The following is a 24,417-nucleotide window of genomic DNA, read 5'->3' on the forward strand; positions in this document are numbered from 1 at the left end:
CTGCATACCGAACTTTCTGAAAAGACTTATGATTACATATTAGTATATGTTCTCTACTTACTGAGTTATTGATAACTCACCCCTTATCTCCATAACATTTTTCAGATAATTTTGATAGTACAACTGAGGATCAAGACAAGAAATCATGTATAAGGCTATGTGCGCATAGTGGATTAAGTACAAAGTTGGTATTTTGGTTGTTAGAGATTTTATTCAATAGGTCTATTTTGCTTTGTTGACTTAGTATCTTGGAAGGTTGGTGTTAAATTTGAGATTTCTATGGTGTTTAAATTAATCCTATTGGAGTAGTTGATTTGAAACAGTGAGTTGTACGTGTCATTGAAAACTTTGGAGTCTATAACTATATGGCTGAAAAATGATTTTGCGTGATAAGGATTAACTCTCTAATCCATCCAGGACCGAGACGTTACAGTTGGTATCAGAGTGGGATTTGAGATTCTGCAGAATTTATGGAGTGAGGTTTTGGGAATTTGAGGTTTAGAGATTCTGTATATTCTAAAGAATGATTTTGATGAGAACTAAGGTTTTGGAATTCTGCAGGCTTTAAGATATGATTTTGATGATATTTAAGGTTTTAACATTTTCAAACTTATGAATTGTGTCCTACAAAATCTAAAGTTTCAGATTTTTCAGATTTTAAGAAATAATTTTTATGACATTTGAGTTTTTCTGGTCCTGTAGGCTTATTCACTAGATTTTAGGAAATGGTTTTGAGAAGATTTAAGATCTAGATTTTGAAGTTGACCTAAGGTTGATTGAAAGACAGGTTTTAGGTTCTTCAGGCTATAATATTTTAGGTTTCGGATATTTGTGGGTTTTAGGAAATAATTTTCAGATTTGAGGTGTAGAGATTTGTGGACTGCAAGGGACGATTATGTTGAAATTTAAGACTCTAGATTGTATAGACTTTAAGCTATAGTTATTTTTAGATTTAAGGTTATAGACTGTGTAGATGTTTGGACAATTGATTTTTATCGGATTTGAGGTTACTATATTATGTGAAGAGTTTCGAATTATTATGAGGCTTGTAATTCTATTGTTGAAGTTATGCTTCTAGATTTGAACTGGACCCTAGAGACTATGCCAATCGATACTATGTATGCGGGAGTGTATGCCTAAAGGATTATGAGGTATTTGAGGCACCGAGCTAAATTATGAGAGGATTAAAATCTAGAACATTAGATTTGACAAAATGATTAAGGATTAAAATAGGTGTGGAAGATGTAAGGCTTAAGTATTTTAGATCTTGCTTTAGGTGCAACAAATTTCGAGGACGAAATGTTTTTAAGGGGAATGGAATGTAAAACCCGAGCCCAATCTTAGCCCAGGCCCATAGAGAAGCTCTGTTGCTAAGGAAAACCGCTCCATTTATGAGTAGTGTGTGCACTCTTATTTTATTTATTTATTTTATTATTATTATTATTAGTTTATTTTCTTCATTATTATTTTTATTATTTAATCTTTCTCCCTCTCTTCTCTCTCCCACCGAATGATTTCCTCGACAGTTTTCCTTCCCCGTTACCCACATCCTAATTTCTCCCACAACTGCTCTCCCCCATCCTTTTATTTCCCTCTCCCATGGGCCTTCGATGCCATTACGGGTTCCCACATAAACTTTACCTTGTAAATACTCTCTCTCTCTCTCTCTCTCTGATCTTCTCCTTCAGTTTATTTTTCTTTATCCACTACTCATATTTCGTTTCAAAAGTGCACCCACTTCGCACCCAATGTTCTCCCTATCCCTCTCTTTTCTTCTCTGTGAATCTCACCATAGCCACCCTATAACACCACAATATACTGCATGTTGCAAACATCCGTAACGGACGCACCACCATACGTAATAACCATTGCATGCTCTTTCATAGCCAACAACAAGACCCACAAAAAATCAAGAAAGAAAACCTCCACCGTTGCACAACTTCCACACCCACGACATTAATGCACCATGCACACAATGACAACCAACGGCACATTTTCGCAATCACATGTCATTGCCGAGCTGTATCTTTGCCACCAACATCCAAGCAGAGGACCACCACCTCACGCCTCCCACAGACAGTCCTCCAACGCACACACCACCGCATGCAAGCCTCCTCCTCCTTTGTTTTTCTACACCGAAATAGAGCAATGTCACCCAAACTTGAGAGCAAGCTGCCGCACGTCTCCTCCTCCATGAACCACGTTCCACCTCTAGATCATACAGGATGCACGACGGAAGCAACCAGTTGCGCCTAGTTGCTACAACGTCAGACAGCCCCCACGACTCAACCTCTCCGTGTCCTCTAAAGAGAACCAACCCCCGTATGATCACCCACCACCCTCAAGCAGCTTTGTAGGAAACAAAAGATGCCGGAGATGAAAAATTCACGTTCCGACCTGCAGCCCCCACCTCTCGGGTTCTCTCTCCCTCTTTTTCTTTGTTGTTTTCTCTCTTTCTTCCAACCTCAAACTCTCTCTCTCCTGCCAAGAGCAACATTTTCTTTCTCTCACTCTCAATGTTCTTCAGCCGTGCCTTATACCGTCAATCTAGTCCATCCACCACGTTCATCGTCTCTAGCCATCTCTCTCTATGAGTATGGTGTCTTTGTCCCATTATTTCAGTTTGGGGTGGTTGTAATCCCATAAATCTACCCATGCATTTTATGATCTTTCCCTAAAATATCCCTATTATTAGGTGGGTTCTATTTTGAGTCCTTGTCTATATATTATGCTTATTTTGTGAAGGTTGTATTTATCGTATAACGAAAATAAATGAGGATGTAAATTATATTATATTAATTTTAATCCCCTGTCGTATAGCATTTGAAAGGCATACTGTAGAAATTATTTTAAGTATAATTATATTACTTTCAATAGTAAATAAAAAGATTTTTAATTTTATTAAATGAGTTTTCCACTTGTTACAATATTTGAATTTGATATACGTATTTTATTAAGTTGTAAATTATAAGCATTTAATCTTTTGTTAAACACTAAGTCGATTATATGATACCAGTCCATGATGGTTTTAAATTAGATATGATTAAGAATATTTTATGAATTACTATTGCTTAAGAAGTTTATGAATTTCCTACTACATTATATGTTTTCAGTATTAAATTATCATTTTAATAATAGTTTATAAATATATGAGTTTTAAATATGATTAAGTTAATTTTTGAAATGAATCTAAGTTGTTTTGCTATATTTGATAAAATTATATTATGATAAGTTAAGATTATTTTTAATGATAATAGTAGTTATTAGATTTGTGAAAACTAGATAGTTATCAAAGCTATTTCCGTAATATGAATTTAAGTAGATTGAGAGTTTAGTAATCCTTTTAGAAGTTTAGTAATGTTTAGTATTCCCTATAAGTGATGATTGGTATTCATTTGGCATGATTGTGGAAAGACTCGAAAAAACTAAAAGGTTTACGTAAGCGGGGTTCCTATACTAGATTTGCATAAGAAGAAAATAAACTGAGGTTAGTTTGTAAAAATGTACATGTTATGTTTTGAAAAGAAAATGTGAAAACAGCATCAGTTATGTATTCTGCATTCACTCATGAAATCTATATGAAAGAGAAAAATTACTTTTTGACATGACTAGATTATACATGAGCAATATTTGACATATTTTTAAAATGTGCATAAGAGCGAATATGAAATCTGAGAATTTTGTTAATGTTATATGAAAATATTGTGATTCTGTTTTGATCATGTGAAAATGATATAAATATGTTCAACACGTGGTTTGATATGATATGCACCTGAAAAACCCTTGGCATGACTTATCAGTTTTTATTCTGGTTCTGATATGATGATACTGGTTCACGTGATATGGTTGGTACTAACATGATATGATATGATATGAGTGCACCCACTTTAGAAGCAAAGTGGTTTTTTATGTGTTCTTTTCTGTGTGCACACTTAGGGCTCCGAGAATGAATAAGAAGAAGTTTCACAATATGATACTATCTGCTTTGGCTACCGCAACCCTATCACTGGGGTTAAATATGGTATATAACATAATACGATACGATATGATATGATGAAGATGTTCAGTTATGTAATGTCAAAGCATTTTTTAATATGAAAATGATTTTTCAATATGAAGTTATGAACAGTTGGTTTTTGAGTATGAAAAGATTGAAAAGTCGCTCTAATTTCCTCATAACACTTTTCTAATATTTGCATATGAAAATAAAATATTTTGTTTCTGCATACCGAACTTTCTGAAAAGTCTCATGTTTACATACTAGTATATATACTGAGTTGTTGATAATTCACCCCTTAACTCTATAACATTTTTCAGATAATTTTGTTGGTACAGCTGGGATCAAGATTAGAAATCTTGTATAAGCCTACGTGAGCATAGTGGATTAAGTACAAAGATGGTATTTTTGTTATTGGAGATTTTATTCCATAGTTCTGTTTTTCTCTATTAACTTGGTATCTTGGAAGGTTGGTGTTAAATTTGAGATTTTTGTGGTGTTTATGTTAATCTTATTGGAGTAGTTAATCTAAAACAGTGAGCTGTACGTGTCATTGAAAACTTTGGAGTTTATGGCTATATGGTTCAAAAATGATTTTGAGTGACAAGGAGTAACTCTCCGATCCATCCAGGACCGGGGCATTACAAGAATCCTCAAAACCAAGAGGTTGAGTTCATTAAACTCTTACTTGTAAATCTCCATGGAAGAAAGTGTTGCTCACATCTAATTGCTTTAATGGCCAGCCTTGTGACAAAGCTAAGTTGAGAATCAATCGTATAGATGCTGGTTTGACAACTGGACGAAAGATTTCGTCATAGTCGAGTCCATAGAGCTAGGTGAAATCACAGGCAACAAGCCTCGCTTTGTAACATTCCAGAGTTCCATCGACATGAGTCTTTATTTTAAAAACCCACTTGCTGGTAACGAGATTCATATCTGAAGTGGGCAGAACCAAAGTTCATGTTTGATTTGCATGTAGTGCATCTATTTCGGCTTGCATTGCCTGACGCCAATTGGGATCTTTTGAGTGCTTGCTTGTAAGTTTTGGGCTCAATTTTAAGAGTGGTTAATTCAGCAACAAAGCAAGTTGGAAGAGGGTGACGGGTTGAGAAGAAAATGTAACACCCAGCCCAGTATGAAGCTTGTGAGCGAATTTTTTTTATGGATGAAAGGCCCACTTGGTTTTTAACGAGTGGATTTAGGATTAGGCTTCAGGCCTAAAAGTTTATTATGATGGAATATGGACTTTCTTGAATTTGGTAGTTGGGTTAAATGCAGTTAATATCTTATGGACCAAGTGGATTTTATTTTAGTTGGTATTGAGTCCAACCAAGTTATGGAATGAATTAGGCTAGTTTGGAATGTGAGGCCAGGCCCATTAGTATTTATAAAAAATACTCGACCCATGAGATAAATGACGGATAGGCTAGGTATATTTTTGTTGGACCGCCTTAAGCGGCCCAATTTACGTTCTGCAATATCCAAGTTGTGGCCCAAATATTTTCAAATGGGCCCGAAAAGCCAAGCCGCCAGGAACCCACACCATGCACATCTTCCATGCACGTTCTACCTCTCATGTTTCTCCTCTAGGGTTTTCCAAACACCTAACCTATATCTATATATATATATATATATATATATATATTTACGCACATGTATTTCTCTTCAAAGAGAAACTGCGCAAGGCTTGTTGCTGCCGCCAGCCATTGCATGAAACACTAGCCTCCATACACGCCCAGCGAATCACCCGAAATGTTACACACCCCAAGCCGGCAGCACACGTACCCGTCACCAACGGTGATTCTACAACACTTAGAGTAGTACTAGAACCACCCCGTTGTTGCTGTCAATTTTCTCTGCCACTATACCACCACCAAAGTGCCGAGAACAACCACCTGTATAGTGAATCGAAACTCCTCTGTTTTGGGTTTGAAAAACAAAGCAATTGGTTGCTCCTCCAAGCACGGCAGTTTTGCACTACCAACCCTTTCAAACATCTCATACGCGGTGCAAAGGGAACCCACTGTCTAGCATCTCAGCCACCCTAGCCACCACTCACTCCAGCCGTGCCGCCGTCGATAGTCACCCAGACCATCGCCGCATGTAACTCTCTCGATAAGGAGCTCTCTGTCTCCCTCATGGTGCTCTCATCTCTCTCTCTCACTTGTCGCTTTTTCTCTTAATACGACGCCGTCAGGACAGGATCCTTCTTCGTCGCAACACACGCAGCTCCACACTTCTCAGTGAGTATCCCGCACCCCTGCCTCGCCAACTATTGCACTACATAACACATGAAACCGTTTTTCTTATACCTAAGTGTTACAGAGGCTATCGTAAATTTAGTTTTACATATTATTTTGATATGAAATTACAATATTGCCCTTATTATTGGATGGTTTCAATTTAGAATTATGTTTATATTAAATCTGTTTTAAGGTGGTCTTTGTGGGAAGTATAAGAAATTGTATAGAAAATAAACAGGATTTTTAAATTGTACTATAGGTAGCAAATTATTTTTATAGTAAGTGTGTAATTTTGTTTTGAACATTTTAATATGATTAAAGCTATTTTTTTATTTAATGAAATTTTTACTAGTACTTATCTTAAGTGTTGATTGATATCAAGGAAATTTAAAGAATGATGATATTTTAGAATTAATGGATATTTTAAGGTTAAGGGGATTTTTAGGTATTGAAGAATTAAAATAGATATTTTAGAAGCTTAGGCTTAAATGGTTTAAATTTGTGATTGATTGGAAATTTACGGAAGTCCATGATTATTTTATAGGTGACAATTTATAGTTGACTCAACATTTTTTTATGAAAATTCTGAAAAGCTAAGAAGTCCAGGTAAGCGGAGTTCCTATACTAGATTTTGTATAAAATAAAATGAACTGAGATCAATTTTGAAAAATATGCATGTTTTATTATGAAAAGAAATTTGAAACGACCTCAATTATTTGTTCTGCATTACTCATGAAATTATGTATAAGAATAATGTATTTTTCTGGCATGACTGGTGTAGAGATGAGTTAATTTTGTACATTCTGTTTTTGAACTATGCAAAATGAGCGAATATAAAAACTTGATAAATTTGCATGTAACATGAAGATGTTCTGAATCTGTTTTGGAAAATGTGAAATGATCTGAATTTCAATACTCTGTTTTGATATGATGTGGCATCTGAAAAACCTTTGGAATGACTTCTAATTCTGTTCTGACTCTGATTCTGATTCTGTTATGACTCTGATTCTGCTTCTGTTTTGACTCTAATTCTGATATGGTAATTTTGATTCTGTTTTGTTCTGATATGTGGCTCTGTCACAGGATATTATAGTGACCTCTGGCACTGTCACGGGATACAATAGTGACCTCTGGCCCTATCACGAGATATAATAATGACCTCTGGCCTTGTCACGGGATACAATAGTGACCTCGGGCTCTATGATAGGATGCAATAGTGACCTCTGGCCCTGGCACGGGATATAATAATGATCTCTGGCCCTATCACGGGATATAATAGTGACATTTGGCTTTACCATGGGAAATAATAGCGGTCTCTACTCTTACTGCAATCGCTTTGATAACATGGTAATTTATGTTCTGCTTGGTTTTACGTAGAATGCACAACCCTACCATGGGGGTTAACATGGTCTCTATTCTAATATGATGCCTGATATGATATGATATAATATGATGTGATAAGATGAAGATGTTCAGTCATGTTGTGCCAAATGAGTCTTTGAATATGAAAAGTTGGTTTCTAAATATGAAATGTTTAAAATGTAGCTCTAATTTTCTGATAATATGTATTTTTTGAGATTTGCATATTGAAACCGAAATGTTTTGTTTCTGCATTCTGAACTATGTGAAAATGCTCATGTTTACATACTAGCATATGTTCTCTGCTTATTGAGTTGTTGATAACTCACCCCTTATCTATAAATATTTTACAGATTTTTTTGAATAATTCAGCTAAGGAATAGGATTGTGGAGCATGGGTGAGATGATTATTTAAGCAAAATGGATAACTCATAAGAAGATTTCTGACAATTGGCGGATTTTATTAAGAGATTTTGTAGTATTCTGATGACGTTATATTTTGGAGTCTGTAAAATATTGATGAAATGTGAGTTTTAAGTTGCAGTGAGTAACTCTCCAACCCCTGTGGGAACGTGGCGTTACAGAAAACCTGAGGCCTTCGTGTACCATCTTGTGTTCGAGTGACCATCGAATGAGTGCAAGTGGGGCATGTTATTTGTTGCGGCTGCATTGGTGCAGATTCTTGTAAAGATGAACTTGAATCGAAGACTGTCAGCATATTTTGAGCGGAAGACAAAGTTGTGAGCTCCGATGAAAAGGAAGCATTCTTGAGGCTTTTTGGAACTGGTCGAGCAGTGAAGAAGTGTAATTTCTTTTAGGAAGGCCCCTGTTCAATTAAGAAGGGAAAGAAATTCTCGTCAAATGTAACATGCCTTGATATGTAAATTTTACCAGTTTGCACATGCAGACACCGATTGCCCTTGTGATGGAGGGAGTAGCTGAGGAAGACACTTCGAATGAATTTGTAATCCAACTCGGATCGACCAAAGGATGTTCAATTCGGATAACATGAATATATGAATACTCGTAATAAAGTATAAGAAGGGGATGTACTAAAAACCATTTCATACGGCTGTGACTTCTTGTTGAGGATGAGAGTTGGTAGGCGAGTGATCAAAAACAAAGTTGTTGGAATGCAGTTGTCCAAAATTGAGAGGGCTCAGATGATTGAGCTACAAGAGTGAGACCAACATCGACAATGTGACGATAACGCCGCTCGACCATCCCCTTTTGTTGAGGTGTTCCAGGACATGATAGATGATGTATTATACCATGCGACGTGAAATAACTCTTGAGAGAGTATTTTATGAACTCACCTCCCCCATCGTTTTGAACCACCTTAACGCAAGTGTGATATTAATTTTGCAGCATCTTTGAAAAATTGGGAAAAATGGATTCTACGTCGGATTTACGAACCAGTGGAAATTGCCATATGTATCGAGAAAATTCATCGACAATGACCAATTAAAAACTAAAACCATCATACAAAGTGGTGGGAGATGGTCCCCATACATCAAGATGTAGTGTATGAAGAAAAGTGGAACTATATGAAATTCGAGCTTGAAAGGACGATTTAGTAGACTTTCCCAATTTGCAACTTTCACAAAAACCAGCATTATTATTCAAAGAAGGAAGACATGGTAACAAAGTGTTAAAAATGCGAGCATTTGGATGTCCAATCGAGCGTGCCATACTTTTTCGGGAACCTTTATTGCTGCAAGTGCTACTGGAGATTGAAAGAAAGATCTTGAACTGATGGGGTACAAGTCGTCCACTACCTTGGCTTTAAGGATCACCTGTTTTGTATGCAGATCCTTTATGATAAAACCCCACAGATAGAATAGAAAGCAGCAGTTATTCTCAAGTGTAAACTGAGATACCGATAGAGGTTTCTTCTTAATATCAGGAACAATGAGAACATTAGGTAACTTAAGATTGGTGTTAGACAATATAAAGTTACCAATGCTAGAAATGGGGATGTCAAAACCATTTTCAATCAATACGGAATCGTTACCAGAGTGGGAGCGTATACCTTGGGCATCAGAGGTGTTGGAGGTCGTGGTGATTTGCTCCTGCACCAGCATGGACTACAAGATAGACTTGATACTACTCTGCTTCTTCTTCTGGTGCACAACAACTGGCTGTCGTATGGCTGGGGCCGCCACACATGAAACATGTGCTACGACCACCACGGTTTGAAGTTGTGTTGTTACCACGAGACGAGTGCTGTGAGTTATGGTTCTCAGTAGCAGAGTTTCGAGTTTGTGGGCGACCACCACCACGGTTATTTTGAGTGCCCTTGGATATGTTATTAGAACCATTACGGTTGGTGTAGAATGCAACTGTAGAAGAAGCTTCACAAGTGGAGATTATCCGCATTTCAAAATCTCTTAGTTTGCTGATTACAGCTTCAATTGAAGGAAAAGTATCATGAGCATTAATCACGTCAACAATGGAACTCAGATCCCAAACCTCGAAGTAAATATATGATAAAATCATCATCATCTATTCCCTGCACCACGCAGAGATAAAGCCAAAGATTTGGCTTTGTGAATGTATTCTTCCATTGATGAAGAACCTTTGGTGAGGGACTGCAACTCACCCTTCATTTGTTGAACCCTATCACGAGTATGTTAACCATACAAGTTTTCCAAGACTTCCCAAGCTTCATGGGAGGTTTCACTGTTGATTACCTGAGAAAGTAGTGGAGAATCAGATAATGATCCAGCCAAGGACTAGTTGACCAATTCGCAGCCATTTCGCTGCTGCTGGGTTGGGGTTCGAAAAACCATTCTCGCCAACAATGGTGGTAGGTGGACATGGGATGTTATTGGTTACATACCCCAAAAGGCCATGACCACGCTGGACGGGACGATTTGTGTAAGGCCCTGTCTCTTCATCAAAGTGGCCCGGATCAGTGCGTGAAAATGGCCCAGCCATTTTAGTGTCTAGTGAGAATCCCGAACGACGTCGTTTTTGAGGTGAGTGTTTTCTTCTTCAACTTCCGTTTCTTTCCGCATTTTTCTGTTTCAGTTTCAGTTTCTCCCGCATCTCTCTCGCGCACGTCTCTCTTTTCTTTTCGGTTTCATCTTTATTTCCAATTGTTGGCATTATTTTGAGGTTCCGAATCCCATGCCCTAGACTTCCTCATTATTTCGGTTTCTCTCTTGCGCTGCATCTTATTCTAGTGAGTTTCCGTTTGCTGCATCTCTGTTTCTCTCCATTTTTACGTTTCTGTTCTTCCTCTGCAAGTCAGCGAGCAGTACCTCTCATTCCTCCATTTTTTTGACTGGTATGTGCTTCCTTCTCATCCTTTTAGGTTTCAGTTTCATCTACTGAAACTGTGCAGATTCTGCTCCTTAGTTTTTGGTTTGATTTAATCTCTTTTTCTGCAGTTTCTGTTTTGGCCGTGAGGTTTGGGTTGCGTTTGTGTGTCTGGGTGTTGTGCGTGGTGAGTCTTCAGGTAAATCTCTTTCTTTGCTCTCAGGTCGATGCCTTCCCCGCACTTTATTTCTCTGGTTTTATGCAATTCCGACTTTGAATTGTTCTAGGCGGTGCCGTTGTTTTCTTCCCCACTCCAAAACCCCACTTTGACGCTCATTTCTTTTACAGTCCAGTTGGTTTCATTTCTGTCCGCTCAGTGTTTAATCTCTTTGCTGTGGTTTGGCTTGAACTCTGTTGAACGGGTAAGGAAGCCGTGAACCACTCTCTTTCATGGTGTAGTTTATGACTTTTAATTGTTTGAGCATGGGAAGGATTTCTTCTGTTTATAATTAGAGTCGAGGGCTTAGTAAATATGATGGTTTGGTTGTTGATGAAGGAGTATAATTTCGGAATTTTTGTTGAGGTGCGGTGGTATATTGTTGGGTTGACGTGGGGTGTAGGATGAGTTCTGTATTTGTTCAGGGTTATGTTAGTTGTTCTGAGTTTTGAAATATTTGGGTTGGAGGTACGGTAAAGCATTTGGATACTCTTTTGAGTAGGTGCTGTTTTTATATTGGTGGGTTGGTATTTTTTTTTTTTTTACTATTGAAGTAGATTAATATTTTATTTATAAGGTTGACGTTGATCTTGGGGAATGTTTAGGATGGTACCAAAGACTAGTACTTGATTCTTGAGTTGGATTTTCGGGCTGTCCAATGTTTTTTTTTAGTGGTTGTCTTAGTGAGTTAATTGTGGGTTTTTTTTTTTTAATTATTAGTTGAAGTTATGCCAATTTTCGTTTAATACTCTGTGCGTATTTCTTGAATTTTTATGAATAGGTGACGAGACTGATAGAGGTCTTTTTCAAAGCTTAGAAAATACGCTGCAGGAGTCAGGTAAGTGGGGTTCCTATGCTAGGTTTTATACAAGTTAATAAGACTGAGGTTGATTTTATGAAAACTTGTATATTTTGTGTTGTGTTGGGAACTTGTGAAAATAAAGATCAACCTCGGTCACTCATCTGCATTATTTATGAAATCTGTGTGAAAAGGGAAAAATATGTTCTGGCATGCATTGTGTAGACATGAGCTAAATTCTGTCATGTGGTTTCTGAAATCTAAAAAAATGAGCGATATTGAGAATATGAAAAATTGTGCATTTATTTAGAAAGATGTTCTGACTTTTGTGTTCAGTGTGGGTAAACTGTCTGATACTGTTTTGGTACTCTGTTTTTTTTTTTTTTTTTTATATAACATTTGAAAACCTTTGGCATGGTGTACTGGTTTTTGTATTTGACTATGTCTCTGCTTTGCTCTGCTCTGCTCTGTTATGCTCTGCTCTGTTTGAGTTGGTACCAACTTCTCTGTCTCTGAGTGCACCCACTTTGGAAACAAAGTGGTTTTATTGTGGTATTTCCTGTGTGCACACTCGGGGCTCCGAGAAGAATAAAGGAAAGATTCACCTCTGTCTCTGCCTAGTTTGGCCACCGGGGTTAGCACAACCCTACCACGGGGGTGAAACATGATCTCTGCTCTGTTTGATGCTCTGTTTTGATCTGATGATGATACCCAGTTTATGTTATGCCAAAGTACTATGGGTTTTACTTGTCTTAAAAACCATCGCTCTGTTATTATGAAAATATGTTCTGTTCTGCATGATAACTCTGATAAATATTTTATTCTGCATACTCTACTTTATAAATGCTCATGTTTGCACGCTAGCATATGATTTCTGCTTACTGAGTTGTTGATAACTCACCCTCTATCATTATAATTTTTTTTTTTTCAGATGATGTGGTGAGTCCAAATGAGGACCTGGATTAGAATGCTGTTTGTGTTTAAGCTGAGGAGATGTTGGTAGAAGGAGGACTTCTGGTGTTCTTAGTTTTAATGTCTTTGAGTTTTATTTATGTCTATAGTTTAGTAAGATTTATGAAATTTTTAGTTGGTTTGTTATGACTATCGGGAGGTTATGGACCCCTTTGATTTATTATTATTGCATTAAAGATTGTGTGGAGTTTGTAATGAAATTATTGAGAAGATATGAGATTGATTTCACTTATGAGATTTTTTGGAGATTATCCTTTGGATGTGTTGGAGACATGTTTATGAGTGGCAGGTAGTGATTCTCCAAGCCCCCTGGGTTTGGGGCGTTACAATTTGAGCTTTCTATAGCGCACAGTTTGTGGAGGCTAGTTTGACGGTAATATCAGGAAGGTTTGTTTTTGTAGTGAGCAGATCAAGGGAAGCCATTTTATTAGAAATACATTAGTTTTCCTTTATATGTACAATTACATTTCTGCCCTTGTATTTTAGTACGTATAAATACTTCTTTTTAATTGTAAATGTACTACAGAAAATATATACAATACATGAATTTTGTCCAAATCTCTCTCTCTCTCTCTCTCTCTCTCTCTCTCTCTCTCTCTCTCTCTCTCTATTCTTGAACCCTAGCTCTGCTTATTCATAAGCTCGATCATAAATCCATGGCAGAAATCCAATTTTGTCATGGTATTAGAGAATAAACCGTTGCTCTGCGAGATTTGTCATGGAATCCAATTCATCCGATTCTGATTCTTCTTCTTCTACTTTTGTCCTTCTCTCCATAACCCCTCAAATCCTTATTTCTTACAACATGGAGAAAATCTTGGTATTATACTTGTTAACGATCGTTTAAATGGTGTTATAGGATTCATGGCTTTCCTCCTGGTTTTAAATCCAAAAAAGGAAATAATGCTTCAGCCAATCATTCTTCTTCACCTATGGGTAAATCAAATGATGATGCTCCAAAGTTTTCTTTGTCTCAAGATCAATACCAGCAGCTACTTGCCATACTCAAACCACAATCTATTTCATCATCAGTGAATCAAGCCAGCTCTGGTATTTTACCAACTTCACAGCCACCTTCCACTAATCATTTTGTAGGTAATCTCATGCTCTGGATAATTGACATTAGAGCAAAAGACTATATGGTCAGCTCCATTGATTACTTTTCTTCCATAACTTTTGACCTTTCTTCTATTGTCAAATTACCAAATGGCCGTTTTCATCTAGGATTGAGTATGTAGATGAAAAAGGCGTTCTTGTGCCACTTTGGCAACTGATGCCATGTAAATAAAATAGCCTACTGTTTGTATGGTCATTGCATTGATTTATATAGTGTTTACAAGAATCAAAAGTTGACAATTACAACTATGCTTCTAGCTGTTCAAAAAATATTGAAGGAAATATACAGCTGCTATGTAACGGATACAATGTTTACATATAAAACTCTAATTATGTATTTACTGTAATCTCGTAGAGATATTTTAGCAACAAATCATGGTCTTGTCTCTTCAACCACAACCGGTGATGCTACTTCAAAAATGGAATAAAAAAGGGGAAGAAAAAGAAAATTAAAGGCAATCAACGCATATGGCGTTTAATTTTGAGAGATAATAAGAAAAATAATTTTATTAGTATTGTTAGAGATTAAATTGACTGGGTCAAACTCTTTGGAAACCTATCACTAAGGAAAAAGATAAAGTCAAGAGATAAGACAGGAAAGAGATAAGGCAAAGAAGTTAGCTCAGAGTCTTAAAAGAAAAAGATATCACAAGTCAAGTTGAACTCTATAATTCTAAAGAAATAACCTCTATATAAGGAGCAGCTCCCCCACAAACCTGACGGACTCTAGACAGGTTCTCTACAGGCTCTCCAGGCACTCTCCACCAATTCTCTAGAGGGACTCGTCTGAGACTAAATTCTCTCATTATATTAAGCGATATATGAGGCCAGTAGACATTATAAAATCATCACCTGATATAGTGGATTTTGCCTCCAACAACCCGTGGACGTAGGCTTTTATGCCGAACTACGTAAATTCTTGTGTCTCTCTTTTATTTACTTTTATTCGCTTATTTATTATTTATGTTATGGATGAACGCGACAAGCACTGTAGCGAAGGCCAAACTACCAACGTGGGTAGGAGATGACTCTTTCTTCTTTTCCGATCTGTTGTGTAATTTTTGGCATTAACAATTATTATTATTATTATTATTATTATTAATGATGTAGAAGTTCTAGTTTAATTAGCCGTCAAGCCAAAGTTAAATTTGGTGTAAATTCTGTTAATTTATATATCGTTCTTGAATAACCTATAATATCTATACACAATATATGAAAAAACTAAAAAGAGCTACATCTGAGCTTTTCTTATGGTATTATCTCGTATATAAGCACACGTCAATCTAGTGTTTGGTTTATTAATCTTTATTGGACGGTGGTTTAACATGTAAGTTTAACCTTTTAAATAAAAAATAAAAAGATAAATTTTCATATTTTTTTTCTGGAATTATTTTTAATTATATTTTTTTCTCTATTTAAAGGTTACCAATGCCTGTAAAATACATAAGACGAGATAATAATCCAAATTGTGTTACGGTTATCCCATAATAGCTTTTATAAAGAGTAATTATCGGTATAATTTAAGTTGTACAAGTTTTGTGCAGTTTTTTTATTAAAAAAATAGATTATATTGAAAATATAGTTTTCATTATACTTTTATAATAAGGTCTACTATTTTATAAAACGGCTGCATTAAATTTGCTTATTTAAAATTTATCCAAATTATTGCTCTTGAAAAAATCTACTATACCGTCCCAAATATATTGTTCAGTTTGATCGTTTGGTAATTTTTTTATTTTACCGAATGATAAAAAAAATAATTTTAAATATATTGATATATTTTTTTATTTTTTAAAAATATTTAAATATATTAAAAAATATGAATAAAAAAATAAAAATAAAAAAATAATTTTATAATAAATAATAATACCAAACAATACTATTCAGACAGTAGAGCTCATTGCTCTTTTATAAAAATTAGTCAATGTACATAAGATTTTTCACAGATATGCATCATCAGCTAGGTCCAAGTCATCCCCTTTCCCAACGTGAGAAAAGTGGGCCGTGCACACCCACCGAGGATATAGCACGAGAATGGCTTCCATAAGATCAATTGGCCTTTTTTTATTTTTATTATTTTTTTATATTTTTAAATATTTAAAAAAAATTATAAAATTATTAAAAAAATATTTTCTTAATCCAGAAGTAAAATAAATTTAAAAAAAAAATTATCCAGGTCCATCTTAAGAATAGCTTTTCTCTAGAAAAAGGGCCCAAAAATATGATATTGAGTGGGAAGATGACGTCCTTCGTTGTTGAATAGGTAAACGCAATGCCCACGTGTGATGAATAATTTGTTTATAATTATGTAATAAAATAATATTATTTTAAGTTTTATTTTTATTTTCGCTTTTGATTCGATGGATTTAAATTTTAATAAAAAATATTATTACATTTAAAGTTATATATAAATTGTGAATAGCTTGTAATTCTATCACCACTCCTAAAGAAAACACAACCAACACCACTGATCACCCTAGAAGGTTCCTCGTCATTTGCCATAAATTTCAAAATTGCACATATCTTAAGATTTAATAAATAAATAAATAAATAAGATAATGAATATTTTAAGTTATAACTATTGAACCCAAAATACACCACAAGAAATGAGGGCTCGACTATTGAACTTGCCCATAAGAACAAACCCTGAAGAGACCTAGCCAAGCTCAGTAGCGTGGCAGAGACTCTTGGTTAATCGAAAGGTCAGACCTGCCCCTTTGGGGAGGATTCACTGAAATTCTCAGAAGGGTCATGCAGGACATGCACCTCTGTATCAAAAGGGGTGTTCACTGGACTCGTGGCAGGGAACACCGCATTAAATATGTGGATATGAACAAGTGATTAAACCTGGGATAGGTCGGATGGTCTTGGGATCTAGAAGGGTTACAGCATTAAATGTAGCAGTATGACCCCTCCCTCTGAAGAAGGTTAACCGCAGAACTGTTGGCTTACAGTAGACGGGACTTGACCCCAGCAGTGCGAGGGATACAAACGGCGAGCAGGAAAGGGTCCAAAGGTAAGGGGACATCTTTACCGGTCATTATAACTTTTCTCTCAAGAACTTGTCTGTTGACTGCTCCCACCATATATAGCGTCTAAGGCATCTCCCATTCGGAGAGGCCGAATAAGCTTTCTTGACTTCGGGTGTAGGCAAGGAGATAGAGCGGAGCGGGTGGGATGCAAAACATATCCTTAACAATAACCCTTTTTTTTTTTTTAATTAAAAAGAAGGTAAGGATGGTCACGACCGACCCTGCCAAAACAGGCCACTCCATAGAAGTGGGTGAGGAGGGTTCTCCCCTCGCATCATATGGGTCGACAATACATGACTGTAAAAGCCATCTCGTGGTAGTTCACGTCAAGCAATCACAATATGGCTGTTCAGGGGCCATCATGTATTGACCCTCATTGAGTTACAACATCATCAGATGATAGAAAGAGAGACCTTGCCCTCGCCACCCCTCTACTGGCAATATTTTTAATAAAAAGGTTAGTAGTTTGTTTTTTCCCAAATTTTTCATATTAGAATATAATTTTATCGTTTTTGAAATTTCTCCATTTTTTTAATTTAATTGTTTTTTATATGTTTAATTCTAAATATCTAGATCGTGACAAGATATTAATTTGATCAATCTGAAAGCACATGAGGGAGTACAATTTCCAATTAAAAAGGACAACATGAGATAATAAGTTACTTCAAACCTGTCACTATTTAGAATGAATATACATTAAGAAAAATGATACATGTTAACGTCGTGTTTCGAATGTCTTTGGGTCAGGTTCCAACAACTCGGGTCATTAAAGTTGGACCTACGGAAATGAAGAAGAAAGAAGCTGTGAGAGGGCAGCCTTGGGGCTGAGGAGTCTCCGATGTCAAAGTCAGTAAAGTATCGGGGTGAAGCTCATTACTATCGGCCGAGAGCCTAGTGGGCTTACGAGTGAGGGGTAAATCCCTTTATAGTTACCCCGCCAATTCCCATCAAACAGATTTGATGGGAATTCTTCATTTCCTTCCTTGATTAATCCATTTTTGCAACTGCGACTATGCGACCTTTTCTTTCTTGGGATGGGGAGTTGTGGGTTTCTCAGTGTTCACGTGTCGCACTTCTGCTTTCTAGTCATATCCGAGTGGCCTTTTCGCTTTTACACAATACCTGGCAATGGTTCACCTTCAGCTTTTATGGCAAGGCTTGGAGCATTCAGCGATGTTCATTGCAAACGGCCGAGAGGAGGTGGCGAGCGAGAATAAAGCTATTTGCTCGCTCGCCCGGCTGGCTTTACGCTGGGCAGCGGGAGAGTGAAAGAAGAAAGAAGAGGTTGAGAAGGCCCTTGTTGACTTGTCGAAGTCCCGAGATGAGGCTGGCCTTCTTCGTCTCGAGGTGGCGCTAGCCTCCGAGGTGAGGGATGGACTAAAAAGATCACTCGACAACTGTCATCAAGAGCTTGAGTAGTTGCATGCCAACAACTTGGAGCTGCACAAGCAGCAAGGCTCAAAAGCTCGATTGTAAAAGTGGTTGTTGGGGAAATCTCCCAATCTCTGACGGACAAGAGAAAAATCCTGGAAGATGAGAGGAAGTGGAGGAGGGACTTGGAGATCGATCAAGCTAAAGCTAGATGTGTTTTGAGGCCCGTGACGCTAACATCTGAAGTCTGCAGGAGGAGCTGTCGTATGTCTGTGGTGTCCGTGATGATGCCTGGTACTTTGGTTACACTGATGGCTTGGAAATGATGAAGACTCATATCCTCCAGAATCCCCAATGCAATCTGAAGTGTGTGGGAGCTTCTCCCGGACGAAGTGTCTGTGGAACGGGCTTCTCTTCTCGGTAGGGATCTAATTCCAAGCGCCCTTAGGGGTAACTCTGACGGGTCTTGCTCTTCTCTGTTGTTCGAGGTTCCAATTCCAAACCTCGTCTTCCAAAGCTCAACCTCGCTTTTAGCCTTCATTTCCGCATACTCCTGCACGCAACACTTCTTCTTAAGCTCCAAAAATTACCCTCTTATCATCATCTTGCCCTCCTGTCTTCACCTCATCCAATAGTTTCTCATACCTCTCCACAGCAGGTGGGCGACTCTTGGTGGCATTTTGGTTGTTGTCACCATACAACCCAATTAGCTGCCTCATTACATCCCTTATTGATTTTATTCTGGGTAACCTCTGGCATTACCGACGCGTCGTAATGATGGAGATCCTTGTCTGCCACTTTTATTGGAATATGATCTGATTAGGCTTCAACTTGCTTGTGCCTCCATGACTTTCTGTTGTATCTAGTTGACTTATGTTGTATGGCATTGTAAGCTTGCGGCTTTATGTGGTAACTTGCCGCTTCACATTGTAATTTTTTCATTGCAAGCTTGTGGCTTCATGTTGTAACCTGTCGCTTCACGCTGTAATTTGTTCATTGTATGCTTGCAACTTCATACTGTTAGTAACATTATCCTTTTTTCTTTCTGTTTATCTTTTGGGGTCATTCACTTTTGGGGTCTCCTCTTTCTTTTTTCTCTCTTTTTTTATGGTTAGCCTAGGGGTTTAAATGTAGGGAATTGTGGTGTCCGCGTTGGGCGAGGGGGATTTCCATCATCTACACTTTACGGTTCATTCCACCAGTGCTGAACCCATCCCCGACGACCCCACCAGTCAATGGCTCCCGGCTCATATTGTCCTCATTTGCCTTCGCCAGTCAGTTATCCTCTTGGTGCCTTTAGCGATATTGTTAACGAGGTTGATGTCCCTCCACTTTTTCCTTGAGCCAATTTCCTTCTTCTTTTTTTCCGTTGATCTCTCGGATGCGCTTTATCCCGCCTAGTCATTTGCTTCCATTTTGCATTATCGTGCTTTATTTTGATATGCAACTGGGCCCTTTGGCCTATGACGCGATATGATTGCCGCTTTTTACCATGTTGTTGATATCCGCATTCCTTGGTGCAGAATTCGAGCGGCCGGAGGACTTGCCCGTTGGCATCATAGGGAATGGTAAGTTTAGGTTAGGTTGACACTGATCTCACACTTCATTGTAGCAAAGGTCGAGGTAAGTTATTCAGGTAGTCGGGGGCTGATCCCGCTTTCCTTCGCGGGGAGACAAGGTGGCCTCTGGCTCGACCCTTCTCCTAGGTCTGCGGTGAGGTAGATTGTTTGGGCAGTCTGTAACTGGACCCACTCCAGCCTGTTGATGCTTACGAGAAAGGTAACTCTTCATCTTCGAGTAGTTAAGGACTACTCGCACTCCGTCAGGGAGGGGTCGGAATGCCTCAAGCCAAACCACACATTTGCCCCCCGAGGAGATAATTTGAACAGCGATGTGACTGGTCCGCTCCTTCACCGCGATGAGGGTCAAGGTAAGTTTTTGGGCAGCCTTGGGGCTAGACCTGCTCTCCATCGCGGGAGAGACAAGGTGGCCTCTGGCTCAACCCGTCCCTTTGTTCCCTGCTGGAGGTAGATTGTTAAGGCAATCTACTACTGGACCAGCTCCCTCATGTTGACACAACAGGGAATGATAAGTTTGGGGCCAGGCTAACGCTAAACCCACTCTTCGTCGTAGCGGAGGTTGGGTAAGTTATTCAGATAGCCGTGGGGCTAGTCCTGCTCTCCACTGCAGGGAGATAAGGCAGCCTCTGGCTTGACCCGTCTCCTTGGTTTGTGGGGAGGTAGGTTGTTTGGGTAGTCTGCTACTGGACCCGATCCCGCCTATTGACACTTACGAGGAAGGTAGTCTTTACCTTCGCGTAGTTGAGGACTGATCCGCACTCTGCCGCAGGAGGGATAAGACAACATTTTAGAATACATTTCCCACTGGTATCCCGCAAAGGAGGTAATTTGGACAGCAATGTGGCTGGTCTGCTCCTTCACCGCAATGGGGGTCGAGCTATGTTTTTTGGGCCATCGGAGGGGTTGGTCATGATCTCTGGGATGAGGAGGTTGAGCCTCCTGCTTACCTATCATCTTTAGTGGGGAGGTAGGTTGTTTAGGCAGTTTGGAACTGGACCCGCTCCTGCCCATTGACATCGCAGGAAAGAGTAATCTTAAAACCCCTACAAAAGTGGCCTCGGGACATGCCTCGACACTACCCTTGGAAGGCAAGGACAGCACCTACACACATGCCTTGTCTCGTGTCGTGACACGCATGGGGCGCCCAGCATGCAGGCCAGTGAGGTTAGTAGCCGCGCACAACCCAGTGCGCGGCCTGGCATGTGCACGCCCCTGCGCTCGCCCATGCGCCTGATACTGTGCAGACCACCGCGCGCCCCCTGCATGCGCCCCATGTCGCACGCCAGCGAGGTTAATGGCATGCCTTTGCAGGCATGCCATCCAGCGCACGGCTCCAGCCCGTGCCTTGCAGGCTTGGCCAGTGGCATGCCATCCAACGCAAGGCTCCAGCCTATGCCTCGCAGTTTCAACGCCTAGGCCACCAGCCTGAGCCATGCAGACCCAACTCCCAAGCCACCAGCCTGGGCCATGCAGCACGCATACATGGCTCACCATCAGTAGGCCTTGCATGGCACCAGGCCATGCCCATCAGCAGGCCCGTGCATGGCACCACGCCATGCCCATCAGCAAGCCATGATGTGCCATCTAGCCATGGCCCAACCCGAAGACCACCATGCACCATTCTAGCCCATCATGGGCTCATGCATGCCACGACCAAGCTTGGTTCATGCCACTATCTTATTTCTTTTTATTTTATTATTATTTATTTCCAAGGGACCTATTGGGGGTTTCCAATTTATAACTCTTATAAATAGAACCTTTAGTCTTTTTTTTTTTATATCTTTGGACAATTTCTTTTTGGATGACTTTGTTCTTGAAATCAATAATTTCGGTGCTTAGCGCTTGGGCTCTTTGGGGTGCAATTCGTAAATCCCCAAGGAGAGGATCACACTTTACAATTAGTGAATAAGTGTGATCTGGTTTATCAATCTTATGAGTGTTATTCATTCATTATCTTGTCTTCCATTTTCTCACCATTGATCTTATTATTTTATGTTCATTGTTCTTGATGTGATCTTGCATTGTTCATGAAACTTCATTGTGTTCCTCTTGTGTTCATTGTCGTGACCATCGTATTGCCTCATTTGATCCATCTAAACACTTAAGTGTCGCCCCTTTGAGTGTTTGCCCTAGTCCACTTACCTTAATACACCTTGCCGCCACTTCCATAAAACCCTAGCCCTAATCTTCACTTTCCATACACGACCATTACCAAATTTGCCCTTCTTCCACTTTGTTTTGCCCTAGCTGAAACGCTCAAGACTCCATAAGGAAACTCTTTCCTTTTAGGAGTCTTGACCTCTTCCAATTCAAATCCCTTGATTCAAGGAATTGATAATTCTCTTCAATTTCTTAAATCCCTCATCCCTAAAATCTCTCAAGTCAAACATTGACTTCCCATTCTTGTCCAACCAAATCCTCCAAGATTCCTACCACTTAAGAATCTTTCCTAAAACATCTCCACTCTCTCATTTCGGCAACCCTAGCGGCCTTGCAATCCAAAACCCTAGCTTCCTCTCTCCTTGGGTGATAGCCCTAATTTTCATCATCCAATTTCGGCAACCCTAGTTGCCTCACACCCGAAAACCCTAGCTTCACTACCACTCATCAACCCTAGCCCATCAACTTGGCGCCACACTCAAGGAACCAACCCTAGCCACCCATCTTGAATTGAAAGCCTAAACACTTAGCCTACCCAATTCCACCATCACTCCATCAACCAAACACCTACCTTTGTTGAAGGCCAAGCAAGTTGGCAATGATCAATCGATCACCATCATCACCAAGGCGAGCTCGTGGACTTAGTGTTTAGAGACAAGACCGGGTCCCTAACAGGTAAGTTTGGGTCAGGCTAGCGCTAATCTCACGCTTCTTCATTGCAGAGGTCGGGGTAAGTTTCTAAGGTAATCTTGAGGTTGGACCCACTCTCCGTCACAGGAGGGACAAAGTGGCCTTTGGCTCAACCTGCCCTTTTGGCCCCGCGAGAAGTACGTTGTTCTGGCAGTATGTAACTGGACCCGCTCCAGCCTGTTGACGCTTACGAGGAAGGTAAGTTTTTGCCTTCAGGTGGCCAAGCGCCGACTCGTCCATTTGGTGTCCCGTGGGGAAGTAAACAGTTGATGAAGACTTTATTGATGGAGATTATGTTGATGAAAATTATTTAACCTTTTAAATAAATAAAAAAATAGATAAATATTCATTTTTTTCTAAAATTATATTTAATTATATTTTTTCTCTATTTAAAGGTGACTTGTGCCTGTAAAATACATAAGACAAGATAATAATCTAAATTGTGTTACTGTTATCCCATAAGAGCTTTTATAAAGAGTAATTATAGGTATAATTTAAGTTGTATAAGTTTTATACAGTCTTTTTGTTAAAAAAAAGATTGTATTAAAAATATAATTTTAATTATACTTTTATAATAAGGTCCACTTTTATAAAACGGCTGCAATTTAAAATTTATCCAAATTATTGCTCTTTTATAAAAATTAGTCAATGTACATAAGATTTTTCACAGATATGCATCATCAGCTAGGTCCAAGTCATCCCCAACCTCACGTGAGAAAAGGGGGCCCAAAAAATATGATATTGAGCGGGAAGACGTCCTTCGTATTACAGAATAGGTAAACGCAAAGCCTACGGGTGATGGATGTCATTTAGGTCAGGTTCATATGTAGTTATAGAGGGAGATAAAAGAAAGAGAAATTATAGGATTATTAATTTATAATTATGTAATAAAATAATATTATTTTAGTTTTTAATTTGATTTGGTGGATTTAAATTTTAATAAAAAATATTATTACATTTCAAATTGTTTATAAATTGTGAATAGCTTGTAATTCTATCACTACAATAAATCATTACATTTAAAGAAAACACAATCAACATCACTGATAACCCAAGAAGGTTCCTTTGTCATTTTCTCTAAATTTCAAAATTGCACATATCTTAAGATTTAATAAATAAAAAGAAGATGATGAATATTTTAAGTTATAATTATTGAACCCAAAATACACCCCAAGAAATGAGGGCTCCACTGTTGAACTTGCCCATCAGAACAAACCCTGCATAGACCTCCTGGTAGAGTCGTAGAGCCTCCTAATTAATCCAAAGGTCAGACCTGCCCCTTTATAGTATTAGTATTAGTTTTATTAAAATTATCTCAAAAATTTAATAAAAAGTATATAATTTTTATAAATGTAAAATTTTTCTAATCATAATTCTACATTAAATTAGTCATTGAATTTATCAAAATAATAATATAATATTATTTTTTTAATAAAAATATTTTTATTTTTTTCATATTTTATAATTATACTAATCATATGTTGATTAATAATTTAATTTGATTCTTATATTATTATTACAAAACGGTTAGATATTAAATGTGAATAAAAAAGACTTTTAGAGATTAAAAATAAATAAAAAATAGATTTGATGAATGAATAATAAATTTTCAAATTT

At 38.2% G+C, this 24,417-nt stretch overlaps 1 long non-coding RNA gene across 1 annotated transcript; it reads left to right on the forward strand.

Annotated features, from left to right (window-relative positions):
• The first annotated feature begins 10,529 nt into the window (after positions 1-10,529).
• On the forward strand, positions 10,530-11,147 carry LOC121254431. The gene is made up of 3 exons (XR_005938637.1): positions 10,530-10,580; positions 10,788-10,891; positions 10,995-11,147. It is a non-coding gene; the product is annotated as an uncharacterized LOC121254431 (long non-coding RNA).
• Positions 11,148-24,417: the final 13,270 nt, after the last annotated feature.

This window comes from Juglans microcarpa x Juglans regia, chromosome 1D (genome assembly GCF_004785595.1).
Source record: "Juglans microcarpa x Juglans regia isolate MS1-56 chromosome 1D, Jm3101_v1.0, whole genome shotgun sequence".
NCBI lineage: Eukaryota > Viridiplantae > Streptophyta > Magnoliopsida > Fagales > Juglandaceae > Juglans > Juglans microcarpa x Juglans regia.